This window comes from Chroicocephalus ridibundus, chromosome 6, assembly GCF_963924245.1.
Source record: "Chroicocephalus ridibundus chromosome 6, bChrRid1.1, whole genome shotgun sequence".
Lineage (NCBI taxonomy): Eukaryota > Metazoa > Chordata > Aves > Charadriiformes > Laridae > Chroicocephalus > Chroicocephalus ridibundus.
Window position 1 is genome coordinate 75,082,080 of NC_086289.1, and position 10,393 is coordinate 75,092,472.

Genomic DNA, 10,393 nt, shown 5'->3' on the forward strand with positions numbered 1-10,393 from the left:
ATGTTTTGCTAATAAAATCCAAATTGCTAAGTAGCTGAAAAATTATATTCAAGTGTATCCGTATAGCGATTTGTCATTACCGTAGATTTTTATGTCTTCATGTAGTTAATGTAACCTTCTTTTGGAGAGAGTTGGAAGGCAGCATTCAGAAAATCAGTTGGTTTCCTTGCTTCACCACTGGAATGAATTGCTCTAATTGAAACCAGTATTATTTCATTTGATCTTGTAATTAAACAATGTAATTTATATTAATCCATTAAATAATTTGGCTAATTGCTTTTGCACTGATTGTATCTTAGCCTTTTTTCTTTTAAATTATTATTGGAACCAAGCGGTTATCTACTGAAAACCAGTAAGCCACAAGTGAAGAAAAGATCTTTCTTACTTGTGGGGATTTTTTTTTTTAATGTTCTTTGATAAAATACTGTGTTAAAATATAACCACAGAGGCCCTGATTCAGCCAAATATGTAAGTGTATCGTTGCACTGCTGCTCAGTAAACTTTCAGGCTTTCTTGAATCAGAGTCCAAATGATGAAAAGCCAGACTTTTGTCGGAAATTAAAGCTTTGCATCCCAGTGAGGGCAAAGATGGTCTCATACTAGCAAAAGAAACTGGCTTTCTTCCTGTTTCCATATCACTGACCTAACAGAGAGTAACCTCGGTGAGTTACCCGTCCCGAGCCCCGTCTGCTGGCTGCGCACGGCTGAGAGCGCGCGCTGTTTTCCGGGGAATGGTGTGAGGCAGCAGCAGCCGTAAACGATACTCGGATGCATAGGGCTTAGGTGATCAATGGAATACAATAAATAATGCACAGAAAAGAGTCGGCTTTACAATCTTTCTTTAAGTTGAAGTGTGTTTATATGCATTCAGATAACACTCATTCATAGGAATACACTTGCAGAGATCACGTCGTGAACTGTTTGAGAACCTGACAGGTTCTCTCGTGCTTCGAAAGGTCTGTGCACAGCTCACACGCTTGAGTATAACTGGACTTGCTGCAGTTGAGATCGTCGCGTAGGAATAGCCAGGATGCATAAGCCCGAGTGAGAGATTCAGAAGGGACTCACCTATTGCTGTGACTTCTTGCTTCTGTACTCGTGGTGCCTCTTTACTGCCTTGCCACGTGCACCCAAACGGAGAACGTGCCAGACCACGCAGGAAAGGGCACGCATCAAAACAAGCAATGGTGTGAGGAATCAGAATGGATGAGAATGCACAAGCTCATTCTTCAGGATAAAATAATTCCCTTGTAGGTCTGCCAGAGCCCAGATTTTTTAGGATGCTCACCTCTACCACTTGTCAGCGACAGGCCCGTCAGCTTCAAAGAGCGCAAAAGAGACGAGGTGCAGCAGGGTGTTTGACAAAGGGAGGAGCATGCAGCAGGAGTCAGCAGATGTGACCACGATGCTTTGGTTCATCATGCTTGCTTTGCTGTCTCTCTGTGTTGTTTGTTCATTTTTGGTGTCATTTTGGATAGTTGCAGCCGTGAATGTGGTTTGTGTATCCAGTTTGTGGTCCTCCTCGTGGCATCTGCTTGCTGTGCTGTAGTTGGACTTTGCCACGAGTGACGTTCTGCAGCACCGTCATAGTTAATACCTGAGCGAGTGAGACGTGTTGGTGGAACAGGCAATAACTGCGTCTGAAGGAGATCCTCTTGTTCTGCGGATGCTCAGACTGTAGCTTCTGAGCACAAAGCCGGTTGCTTTACCTCCATTCACTGATTGCCAGTCCCGGGTCCCCGTGGGCCTGTTCCGTGCTTTGCTCTGCTATTGGCCTTGTTATTATTAATACCCATAACCTACGGACTGCATGAGTTAGATGAAAACCTACCATGTATTTCATGGCTGTATATTGCCACTCTATACACTGCCCTCTGATACCCACAGGTTGGTGTTATCGTAACGTTTCTGAATGGCAAATATTGCCATTTTGCCATCTATCATTTTTGTTTCTCAAGAATTCTTACTCTGTTGAGCCAGCCCAGACAGCCAGGTATTCCCTACCCATCCTTCTGTCTACTTAAAAAATGTAATTGTGTAGTTTCAAGCCTATTTCTTACAGTATTTCTGGTAAATTGTAGCTGGATTAGACTTATTTCTTATGGCCTCATTTTGTCTTTTTATTTCTATATTCTAGCACTAATTACTAGTGATGTGATTAATGTTCCACATACCTGGTAGCTTTGTTCTTTCTGGTTTTCAGATAATGTTAATTAACCCAACTTTGAAAAAATACTTGCAGTCCTGATCATATGTCACATTTCTAATTCTTCCTGGAAACCAGAGGCTATATAAAAGCTGAATAATTAGAGATACATTTACGCAACTACACTTGCAGAAACTTTCAGTCTGTGTATCACTGGCAGAAGTACCGACTGTATTTAAGAGGATGACTATAAGCAATTCTTTGCTACGTTTATTTTATATAGGATTAGAGCACAGGCTATAAGATCATTCCAGTGTCTTTTCATAGAACTATAGTGAGGGGTTGTTCAGGTTGAAGGAAAAATCCCACACCACAAACCAAAAAAACTCTACTCTCTAAAACTGTCTAACTCATTCAGACGTGTTTTTTATATGCCTGCTAAATACCTGGAGGGGTTTGGGGGTCTCCTGTATTGCTAGCCCCCTGCGTATGAGCATTAAATTGCACTGCGCTGCCGTGGTTTTGTTGGCTGTGGGCAGGGTGAGCCCATAGCATAATAGCAGTTTGGGAGAAAATAAAGCAACACGTCTACCGGATGCAATGCATGCGAGTCACATCCCCCACCACGCTACTGGAAGGTGATCAGATACGACAAGGAGAAGCGTAGTTCAGGAACACGGGGAAGAAAGAATAGCAGTTACTTTCAGAGCACTTTGGTTTATCTTGCAATGTCTGTTTTCTTTGCAAAATCACTAATGGTCACTATTATTGGAATTGTTAAAGTGACCTTTAAATTGCTTTACAAATATCGAGTTGTGGATGCAATCTACCTTTGCACAATAGTCAATTGTCCATCCCAACTTAAACAAAACAAAAAAACAGAGTGCATTTCAAAGTATTTCAAGCAAACTCCTTCAAGTATTTTTAAGGGTGTCACCAATAGTCCTTAGCTTTGCAATAATGTCACCTTTATACAATGTTAGGCGTGATTTTTGCCCTGTAGAATGGCTAAAATCTTAGAAAATGATAAAAACTTCCCCTCCCCTCTAGATTTTGGTGGTATATGACTGAGCATGGAATTTTCGTTGAGCTTTGTGTGTGTATATACACACAGTTGTGTGCATAAACGTACACATATGCATGCACACCTTTGGAAGAGAATGTAACAGGAGTTTATACAACCGAGTGGAAATCTTTTCCCCTGCCCGTAATTCTGATGCGGCAGCTGTGTCTCCCTGAATATATGGGTACCTGCCCTCTCTCATCCCCCCCAGCCCATCTAGTCAGGTTGCAGAACTAGCAAACGGCGGCGCTTTGGTTGCCAGGTGGTACAGAGAGCGTGCGGAGCGCCCAGCCAGCGGAGCAGCTGGCACAGCTGTGGGACCCGCACCCACCGCGTGAGGCTGGGGGCAGCTCCCATGTGAAGGTGGAACCTTGTAGGTTCTTCAGCAGAAATAAAGCGCATTATCTGAGCAGCTCTATACGGGTACAACTCGCATCTATTGCACTGCGGCTGTACTACTGCGTTAGTTGAACAGCGTGTTCGGGTACAGCTAGAAGGTTTGTGTCTCCCTGTAGAGAGCTGCAGTCTCGATGCTGTGACTTTACTAACGCCTGTACCAAGAGTCATTGCATTAAAACAAAGTGAATTTCTGGAAGGTTCTCCCGCCATTCATAATATTTCAGGTTTACCTTCTTGATTCCCAGATTAAAATCTAATTAACACTTCAGTGCTAGTTGTTCTGTAAATTAGGGCGACCAAGTGCTTTCCCTGTGTTGGTGTGACACCTTTAAAACTGTTGCGTGGAAGATCACTTCAAGAGAAGAGGTTTGGGTCTAAGTGGCCTCATGCAGTTCTCGGCTCCTGTGCACCATTACACTTCTGTATTTTTCTGGCGCCAGTGTCCCAGGTGATGTGACTGATATTTCAGTGATGTCCCGACCCCCAGCTTGCAGGTATTAACCAGGATGAATGATTCTGATCAATCTTTCCCAGCCCGAAGGTAGTTTCATTGTCTGCATCAACAGGGTTGATGTTGAGATCCTGCAGATCCTCTCAGCACCACTCAGGGTACGAGTTGTTAGCGCTGATGCCTGCTTATTACATTATTGTTGTTGCTGCTATTTATTAATTATACAGTGCTATTGCTGTTCGTGAGGCTTTACACAAAACGCAGATCCGACATTGAGGGACCCCCACGTTGCTGCCGATGGAGTGCAGGAGAGGTGTCAAACGAAGGCCTGAAGCGAGAGGTGGGGTGATGTTTACGGGAAGGGCGAGTGTGGGTAAAGCGCTGAGATACGTTTGGTTTTATAAAGCTCATTTGGATGGGCCAGATCCTCAACCCCACTGCCTAAGCTGAGCGTTGGCCCGAGTGCTAAGCGAGGATTCCTCTGCACAGAGGAAACTTCTCAGGATGAAAAGGAATGCCAGCTCTGTCTGTCCCTCCTTCGGGAGGGCATACGGGTGTGCTGCGTGTCCTGGCAGGTGACCCCAGGACCTGCCACCCCCAGCCCTGCAGCTGAGATGGTCTCCTGGGACAGGAGAAGTCGCAGGGTGGCACACAAAGGTGATTTTGCTGCTGGCTGGCTCAAAAACCGTCTCATGCTCTTTGGGAATACCTAAACTTCTAGCAGTCTTGCACTGAAGCTAGTCTAACGGGACAAAAGGCAGCCCCCAGAAAAACTTGCCACGTCCCAGAGACAGACAGCAGCATTCCAGCATCCCCTGAAGGTCACAGAAACTCTTTTAATGAGGGGAAAAACCCAGCACAGACAAGAGCTCAGAACCTTAAGCCCGGAGCCTGGAAGCAGCCAGCTTTGTAACTACTTGAAAGATAATTTTTGTCTATACGGAAACTGAGACAAAAATAGACTTTTGCTGCGAATACACAAATATCATCCATAGAAGATAATTTTCTTCATATCCTATGGCAGAGGCGAGACGCCTGGTGCAGGTGGGGACAGGACCCTGTTTATTGTGCTGGATCTTCAGTATCTGGCAGCGCCAAGGGCTCAGGTACCCGGCCAGGCTCCTGTATGTCGACAGAACGGCACGCGCGCCCGTTGAGCTGTAGAAAATGCAAGAGAATTTAACATAGCTTGGTGAAGATGTAAGGATAGAGTTAGCTGCAATCTTGCTTGTATTTCATGAACGCAAAACAATATTTAAAATGTCCTCTGTACACTGGGAATCCGAATTGTGCCTTGAGGCAAAAGGCAGAATTCAGACCCGGTATAAGTATATTGAATTCCATTGAAATCTCTGCCTTTACAGTTGTGTTCGCTCCGACCTGGCTTTGACCCTAAATTAATCATAAGGGACTAAATTTAACTTGACATAAATGGACTCGTGTATGCACGTATACATAAAAAGGCACAAAAAGGTGCAGTTCGCATAGAAAATAAAACGCAGCTAATTATTGCAGATCTTTTTTAAGTATGTTTGCAAGTGATGTGTTTTCAAAACAAGCTAAACAATAATTCATCAGCTTGTGTACCACATGCTGGCTAATGAATAAAGTCAGGAATCAGGAAGCAAATGTAAATATGGGGTCTAATTCCCAACTGCCAAATTAGAAGTATTTTGTGCCCACTTTGCACAGGTGCAAGTGACAACATAAGTTACAAAACAGCTGGGAATCTGGTCTCACAGTCTGTTCTGCTGTTCAAATAATTGAATTTAAAGTGTGGTTACTGACTAACTAAAGCCTCTCCAACTGTATCGGTCCCCATTTCCCAACCCCAGGCCTGAGAGAAGACCAGGCCGTTTGAGAAGATTGTCATTCAAGCTTATCCCTTCAATCGGAATCCACGGGAAAAAAGAAAAAAATAATGCCAGTTTCTTTTATGGTGGCAGTTAATCTGTCAGGAGCAGATTCAAGTTTTGGCAAAGATCTGTGGTGAGATAAAATGAAAAAGCTGCCAAACAGCATTGTTAGCGCGGGGAGGAGGAAGGGAGGGGAGCTGCCCCCGCTTCCCCACGCTGAAGGCCAAGCGCACCTACCCGCTCTCAGCCGGGCCGTCTGAAACCCGGGGTATTTATAGCAGTGGTAAGCTCTAGCGCGCATTTACCCTGGGGGCAGTGTGCTCATTGCAGAAGTGGATTCATAATAGCTAATGCTTCCTTCTACAAGGTTTTTATAGTTTACTTGAGTAAGTATAGCGTAACATGCTAATAGTTTTTAAATAAAGCACAGCTAAACAATTGGTTTGCAGTGCCATGCGGTTTGCAGCTCAGCGCAGGGTTGTTCTCATCGTTTCAGCTTCACGCTTTGACTGCTTTCAAATGTATTTCTTTCCTCTTGTGCCGTTGTTGTCTGCATTTAAGACCTGGAAAGAATTTGGTGCCAATTTTAGGATGGTAACTTGATTAAGCGACTATTCTTTTCTAATGGGATTTAACAATCTCTCTTCAAGTGTGTTTTTTAGGTAGTTGCTGCTGAGTGAAAATGGGTATTTAGGCAGTCATTGCCTTGTGGGATGCTGTTTTATCTGCTACCTCAGAAACGAGATATGTTTAAGGGGAGCTGTTAATAAATAAACATGACCGTGAGCCTGCATCGTATTCAGTACCTGCCTCACCTGACTGTCAGTTTTTTCATGGGGTCCAGATTTGAATATGAGCTGCTAAAATAATACATAAAATTAAAGACCAGGTAGATGTACGGTTTCTGTGTTGCCCGATGCCCTCACACCGTTGTGCGCCTGTAACGCAGGATCCCTGGAGCAGCTCTCTCCCTGCTCCCTCCTCGCTGCTGGGGCAGAGGAGCTCCCAGACACCTGGATCAGCTGGGACAACGCTGTTTTCTGCTGCGGAGGAGAGCAGGAGGCTTTCCTTCCCTGGGTGTCCCCTTGGTAACTTGAACAACGCCGCTCCCGTATTTTAGTCCAGGAAACTTTGTGCTACCCAGAGCACAATCTGGCTGGTGCTGCAGAGCCCGGTGTGCCTGGTGAGGGGTGCTGAGCCTCCTGCTGTGAGATCCTGCCACCGGGCAGCCTCCATCTGTCCGTGCCAACTGTCGCCTCCGCTTTCGTCTGGTTACCCGGTGCTTTAGGGCACAGCTTGTTCTTTTGGGAGCGGAGGATTGGAAAGGACCGTCAGGGTTACCGAGACTGCTCTGCTGTAACTGCAAGTGTCCGTGGAGTTCGTTTCATGTGTAGATGACACCTGGTAGGATCCTTGGCCAGAATAATCCAGCTAGTTTTATTAATAAACATTACATGGCCGTTTTTGTCTTGAAATACTCTGACTCCGTAGAGATTTGAAGTTTGCTGGATTTCATTTGCAGTTTCAATGCAAGCATGCGGAACAGCATATTGGGTCACTGGGATGCTCTTAGAACATATGTTGTAAGTGTCTCTGTTTTCTCACAAGCTTCCATTTTTATCCTCCGTTATTTTCCAAAAGATCATAGTTTACATAGAAAAGCGTTTCAGGGGTTAGAATTGCACCCTTAAGGAAGCGTGTCGATGTAATGCGCTGCGTGCGCAGCTGGGGTGGCACCCTGCTCTCTGGTCGGGCAGCTCTAATGAGATCTTTTGCAGATGTCAGCTGTTTGCGGAAAATGGGGAGGAAATCTGGGATAAACAGAGCTTTCAGCTTTTGTGAGTCTCTCAACTCCATTTTCTCTTCATAGCCTTTCAATCTTTAGCCAGCATTTTACTCCCCTAAAGCTGGTCAGGCTTCCTTGAGTGAAAATTGTGTCTTTATTTCCATTGAGCATCAGATAGCTTGATCAGTTTTCATTACAGGAATGAGCTGACTTGGTTGTGACCCATTGCTGGTTTGTACTGGAGAGAAAAGTCTGGCCAGGATTTCCAGAATCTTTTGGGTATGGTAACTGTGCAAAACGTAATCTACAAGAGAAAGTAATGAAAAGGTGAGGAGAGGCTTTTCTTTGACCATGGGAAACCAAGTTTCTACCTCTGAGACAAACAGCTCGTGTAAGTGGAAACACTTGTGAACTCATGGTGGCTGGAGGTGACTTAAAGTACGGCACAGGTCAAGGATCAATCCTGGGAGGCCTGATTTTGTTCACTTTATATGTTAATAACCTTAAAGTAGGAACATGAAGTAAAGCGATAACATTTGCCGATGACACAATCTTGTGGGGAACAAGTTAATGTGAGGTCAAAGTCTGTAAAATTCAAAATAACTTAAATAGACTAGGAAAATGGGTAGATAAGTGGCTTATGGAATCTAGTTTAGAGAAATTTAAGGTAGAGAGGCTCACCCAGCTACCTGGTGTCCTGCGCACAGGAATTTCCTCCTACCTATGGCACCTGGAGCACTCGCAAACTTGAACCGCAAGGAGAAGATGTGGCTACAGGAGTTTAATGCTCACAGCCACGCCGGCAGCAGTGGGTGGGAGATGCCGTGGTAAATCCCAAATGACCACTCTTACACCTGCAAAGGCTTATTGTAAAACATCTGGAGACTTCAAAGGAGCTGCTGAAGTAGTTCCTAAGTAGACACATCTCTGTAAGTTTTCGTACAGCAAATACACTTTTGGTGGATAGAGATAACCATCCGCGCACTGTTCAGAGCCCATTCCTTGTGCAGGGGGTACTGCTCTGGAAAAGGTATGGTAAGGACAGCCTTTACTCTTCTGGGGAAGAGTATAATAGATCCAACACTAGAGACACCGAAATGTTTCAAATTGCGTGTTTAATGACAGCTTCACGTAAATCCATCCACGTTCCAACATTGCTCAGGTTTTCTAGTTACCAACTGACAGTTGGTTTTGTGTTTTTAATTTCAAAGCTACTACCTACTCCCATTTTTTATTTTTTTTTTTAAACTGCCATACAGTAAGATTGAGAAATTGAGTTGGCTAGGACTGCTGAGTAACCCCATGAACTAATGAAGTAAACACTCGCAACCGCTGTGACATGGAAATCATCCAGCTCTCCCTGGTGTACACCTGCAGAAACCTGTGATTCACCTCTGAGTCACTCTGCAAATGTTAGCAGGGCAAAGCTGTCAGCCGTGCGGAGGGCTCGCTCTGCTGCCAGGGCTCTCCTTCTCCCCTGGAATAATGACATTAATGATGCTTCCAAATGGCTCACGGGGTTGCAAAATGAGAGATCTAAAAATCCATGCGGCAGCTTGATTTCCTAATAGGATGCATTAAGTAGGGCATTGCATGTTTTACAGGCTGAAGTTGATTAGACAATAAGACTTAAAATATGTAGCTAAAGTGGTTAGAAAAATAGGTTTTGGAAGCTCAGATCAAAGCTTTACAGGGGGGTGATTAGATAAATAAAAAGTTTAAGCCTTACTGAGCAAATAATTGCACATCCTCTGAAAAGAACAGTTCGTAGGGATTGATCAAATGTGAGTCACCCCAGGCACAGATGTCTTTCTAAGAATATTCCATTTAATTTTCTTAATGTACACCAAAAGCAAAGAGATACTGGTGCTGATCAGTGAATGTTCTTGTCTGCATAAGGAAAGGCTCTTTAAAAATAATGGAGAATGAAAAAAAACCCAACCAAGACACCACCAAAAAATGATTCAGTTCCTGTTGTCTAACAGGACCGATAATTTCCTCTTTAGCAGTGATTTCCCCCCTCCTTGCAAGGTGCGGGCTTTCTGTTCTTTAATGTACGCTGGAACCACACAGCACATGCTCAAAGCTTAAAGAAACGCAAGTCCCATTGCAGTCTTTGTTCTTAAGGGTCAGTTTGTACTATGTGGAAACGTCAGCCCTGGGAGACTTGTAAGAACCTTAGAAGCACAAAATAAATAGATATAAATATCTGTTACTTATAGATAAAAGTGCGTGAGGTTCTCCCTGTGCAGGATTATCTCCTTAGGTAAGGAATGGAGTGTGAGGAGAGACTGGAGGTGAGGGGCGTCTCTGTAGAGGGGAATCCTCTTCCCTGAGGACAGATGTTTCTGGAAGAACTTCTCCCTTCCTGCCTTTGGCATTGGGTTTTGTGAATTCACCTGCAAAGCCCTGTCCTCCGAAGGGTGTGCATATAGGGAGGCTGCATTAACATCACAGGGAACAGCCTGACGGGGAGAAATTCTGCCCTGCAAGATTTTGGCATGTGTTCCACTTATTGCAACAAAGCCAGAGTTTCACCTTTGCTGTTTCTGAAGGAGAATGAGTAATAGCAGGGAGCTTGGCTTCTTCCAACCTGTTCCTCAGACCTCCCTCCGACACAGGGAGTGCGGGTGGAGTGAAGCTGGGGAAAAAGTAACACGAAAAAGGTTATGCAAAAAAATCTGAAGTTCCT

General features: G+C 44.4%; 1 long non-coding RNA gene across 1 annotated transcript; it reads right to left on the reverse strand.

The window, feature by feature from the left end:
* Positions 1 to 860: 860 nt before the first annotated feature.
* LOC134517849 (uncharacterized) lies at positions 861 to 8,619 on the reverse strand. Its single transcript, XR_010071756.1, has 3 exons — positions 8,391 to 8,619; positions 6,731 to 8,005; positions 861 to 5,217 (listed from the first exon to the last, which is right to left on the reverse strand). It is a non-coding gene; the product is annotated as an uncharacterized LOC134517849 (long non-coding RNA).
* Between the last annotated feature and the right edge of the window lie 1,774 nt (positions 8,620 to 10,393).